Below are 4,564 nucleotides of genomic sequence, written 5' to 3'. Positions count from 1 at the left end.
TCATCTTCTAGATCAGAACCTTCAGTGATTCTGAGTGCCAGGCGCCTTTTCTTCTTGGGTACATCCATCTTCATGGTTTGCCTTCTAAGTTCATAAGCAGTGAGATTTCCAATTAGCTCATCTAACCTAAGAGTAGCAATGTTCTTTGATTCCTGAATGGCAATGATTTTTCTCTCCCAAGTAACTGGCAGAACCCTTGTCAGAATCTTCTCAACTCTGTCTTCTTCAGAAATAATCCTTCCAAGAGACTTAAGTTCATTTGTCAGTGTGGTGAACCTTGTATACATCTCCTGGATGGTTTCCCCTTCCTTCACGGTGAAATTCTCATATTGAGAATATAGTAGTGTTCCTCTGGACCTCTTCACTTGAGGTGTTCCTTCATGGGCCACTTGCAAAGTGTCCCAGATTTCCTTAGCAGCGGTACAGCTTTGGATTCTACTGTACTAATCTGGACCGAGTCCACATACAATCCATTTTTTGGCTTTAGCATTCTTCTCCCATTTCCCCAAGTCGTCAGCAGTGCAGTCAGCTCTTGTTTTTGGCACCTCTTCTCCTTCATCATTTATCTTCATGGTAGCTAGTGGACCATCTGTGACAATGTCCCAGAGCTCATAGTCTTCTCCTATGATGTGATCTCTCATCATGTTTTTCCACCAAGAGTAATACTGGCCGTTGAAGAGTGGTGGCCTAGCAGTGGATTGCCCTTCCCAGTTTCCAGGTGGTGCACTAATCTTGATCTTCTCCTAAGGTGTTAGCCTCTTCAAGGATAACCTGCTCTGATACCAATTGATGTTTTAACTTCAATACCATAAAAGAGAGGGGGGGTTTGTGTGGTGTCCAATTTTTTATGTGTACAGATTATGGAAGGACCTGGTTCTTCTATGTGTTCCTTATACTACTGTTGCGGAATAATAAATACAAAAATTAAAGAACACAAGTATTTTACGTAAAAAACACCCGGCTCAAAAGGTAAAAAAAACACGACCTACTTCCCAGTAGGATTTTCCCAAACTCGCCACAAAATCACTAAGCCAAAAATTGCATTTACAAAACACTTTTGTAAACCTAGGATTAACTCTAATCCCGTTGTGGCAACCAGCCTCTAACTGCTACGACAACTTCAAGTTAACTCTAACTTGAATACTTTGAGTACCTATTACAATTGCCTCTAGATAAAGCTGAAAGGTACAATATGAAAATACCTACTACAATTTAACTAGAATAAAAGACGGACACTTGGAACGGGCTCTTCTATCTGGTTCATGTAGCTTCAGGTTCGCACACTTGAATCACACATGAACTGCTTGCAAAATGTCTTGCTATTTTGCTCTCAATTCACGTTTAACTTCTGCTTTTGTGTGTCACCTGTAGAATAAGAACATCTTGCGATTTATAGAGTTATTAGAGTAGAAAATAACTAGAGTTCTAATGCTACTCTTCCTTGGTGGAAGAGTTCTAGTTAATCTCAACTACTAACTCCATCCTTATCTTGGATAATATTCTCGTTGAGTAAGGAGTCCTTCTCCTTATCAATTATGCAATCTTTTCGATCAGGAGATATCTATTATTATGCCAGATTTCGTTTATCTCCTGCATGTGCATCTCACGTACTTTGAATCTGCATGTGTCTATGCCTACCAGTGATGGACCTGGTTCATCCCTGAGTTTCTTTGTCAATCTTCAAAACTATCCTTAACTTGGGCTAACATTATGGTAATAGACTTTTGGTTTAGCAGCAAAATTCCATTGTGAGGCTATAAACCGCTCCATGGCTCCTATTGATGGAGAATCCCCAATAACATACAATATAAACAGCCTTATGCCATTTTGTGTTTTCAGCCTCCATCTCTTCCTGCTGTCGTTGGACCTTCCTGATTCCATCTTGAATCATAGGAGGTATAAACATTAGGTCCATTCCTCTTGCAGCCATCTTGTTACTAGTAAACAAATTTGCCCAAGTTCTCTCACCCTTCCTAGAATCTGATTTTGTCTTCTCCTGAATTTGTGCACTGGTAGTACTCTGTTCCTTTCCTTTTTGCTCCTCCATTTGGATTGTTTTGCTTGTACTATCAGTAGTCTCTTGATTGAGTGTTCTTTTATCGTCGTAAGTTTTTCATATTGCATGCTCATTGTTCTCGCTATAGTAGGCAATGGAACAATTGTTGTTGCTGGGCTTCCCACACCAATCACCACACCAGCAGATTTAGGTGTAGAATTCATCATACTAGTACTCGAATTTCCTAGATTGGTTGGTGAATTCATCTTCATGGCACTAGATCCTCCAGAATTAGGCACTGTCGATGTTTTTCCCTTTTCGCATCCTAGGGTTTCTATTTCTGTTGAGACTCTTCCCAGACTTTCATTCCGACTTCCTGATGCAATGAACTCAACTAATTGAACCTTTGTCATAGTCTGTTTTGGTCGCCCTCTCCCTATTTTCAATCAGCGCTTGTTAGCAAAGCACGCTTAACGTGCGCCGAGAGAGAAGAGAGAAAAATGCGACTTCTAGTATTAACAGCATAATAATCTTTTTAACTATTATTTTCTTCTAACATGTTGTTACAGGTAACCTATCTTATTTTTCAGGTTACTAACTATATTTTTTTATGAAAGAACTCATATGTGAATTCAGTATTAGAACATTATGGATTCGAATTTGGAATCCTACCACAAATCATTCAATTTATTGAGTTTGGAATCTATTATTTGTAATTATCTAGTAAATTTTTAAACGCATATATGAGTTTTAAGTCAAAGTTACTGAGTTTTAAGGGATTTGTAAGTGTGAAATTCTTTTACCCCGATCTAAATTTGGACAGGTGACTTTTTCTCAAATTCTCCTAGTTTTGAGGCCAAGAATGTGTGTTACCACTTACCTTACAATCAAGATTTACAGATGTCAGCATTGGATGAGTATTCAAATCTATAAATACAGAGTCTTCGATCGTAAAACAAACACATCCAACAATTGTAAAATCTACAAGAGTTTCAGTTTTAAATTGTATCATTACTTATTGTTTCTGTTTTTCCAAGTTCAAAAGCAAATCATGGATAATTCTCAGAAAATTAGCTACCAAGCTGGCGAGACCAAGGGCCAAGCCCAGGTGTTGCCATTTCTTTCTTTGTTTAAATTCTAGTTATTGGGGTATATATATGATGCTCCCAATCTTAGTTTTAGAAATTTCATTTCTAAGTTGTGGCATATATAGTTACACGTTCTTTCAAAATAAATAGTGTGGTGAGATGGTTGAGATCCTTTCATTCTTATTTAAATGTTATGCATTTGAGTCTGTGGAATGAAAAGAATATTTTGGTAGAGGCACCTTATCCCTCTTACTGGACATATCCAACGCGAGTGCCTAACGCCGACTGAAGTGTAAGGCAGCCCAAGCATTGGCTTAAGGCCCCAAAATTTTGGGGGCCCCATTTTTCGTTGGTAATAATTTTATGAATTAATTTTATATAAATAATTGATTATCTTAAGATTAGAAAGTATAATTTTTAATACAAAAAAGGAAAAAAAAAAATAATTTATTACTAATGTTGACTGTTGAGATTTGAATAATCCGAAGCATATAAGAACATCTTTGATTTTTTTATGTGGTGGGTAAAAATTGAGGTCACTAGATGATAAAAATTTAAAAAAAATATTGACTCACCTCGATAAAAACATAATAGCCACTCTGACATGCTTATTTCTCAAATTATATAGCGCTAAGGAAAATATTACAGTAGAAGATAAGACTCTAATCGACATACTTAATAAGATAACAAGACTTAATTTTTTTTTCAAATGCCTATATTCCTTATAGAATAATACTACTATAACAGTTACATCCGGGGAGAGAAGTTTTTCCAAAAAACAATTATTAGAATAAATTTATTATAAGAAAATTATTAATAATTTTGCATCTAAAAGAGTTAGGAAAATAAATTTCAAATAAAAATATATAATTTTAAAAAAAAAAAAATTAAGCCCTCTCATCGAAATTTTGCTTTAGGCCACCAACAATGTTGAGCCGTCGTGCGAGTACCTAAAAGAAGAAAAAAAAACATTTCTTTTCGTGCAACCTTGTCTTTAGTTAAGTAAGGGCTGAAAATGTTTTTAGCTACTGCTTCCTGGATATATAACGTTTGTAATATTTTGATGCATATAGGAAAAAGGTAATCAGTTGATGGAACAGGCTGGGAATGCTGCGCAGTCTGCCAAGGAAACAATGCAAGAGGTTTGACCATTTCTATTATCATCGTTATTAGACAAGATTATCTGATTTTTCTAAACTTATTTATCATGGATTAAGATATATACATTGATCGACATAGTAAAAATAAATTTAATCTAGCACAGTATCATTTTAGTTTAACCTATCGATAACATATTACCAATTAATGTTTATTATACATATTTACTTTATTATAAGTGATTGATCGTATAATTATTTTTTTACACTATCTAACACATATAGAATTTAAACTCATATATAATTAGTAAAGATAATATGTTCTATTTTTGGTGATATTTTGACATAGATGGGGCAGCAAGTGAAGGCCACTGCACAAGGAG

At 35.5% G+C, this 4,564-nt stretch overlaps 1 long non-coding RNA gene across 1 annotated transcript; it reads left to right on the top strand.

Annotated features, from left to right (window-relative positions):
- The first annotated feature begins 2,963 nt into the window (after positions 1–2,963).
- Positions 2,964–4,564, top strand: LOC138899403 (uncharacterized). Its single transcript, XR_011410941.1, has 3 exons — positions 2,964–3,104; positions 4,158–4,226; positions 4,531–4,564. It is a non-coding gene; the product is annotated as an uncharacterized lncRNA (long non-coding RNA).

The sequence above is a fragment of the Nicotiana tomentosiformis genome, chromosome 9 (assembly GCF_000390325.3).
Source record: "Nicotiana tomentosiformis chromosome 9, ASM39032v3, whole genome shotgun sequence".
NCBI classification, from domain to species: Eukaryota; Viridiplantae; Streptophyta; class Magnoliopsida; order Solanales; family Solanaceae; genus Nicotiana; species Nicotiana tomentosiformis.
This window is presented reverse-complemented; position numbering and strand designations above follow the sequence as displayed.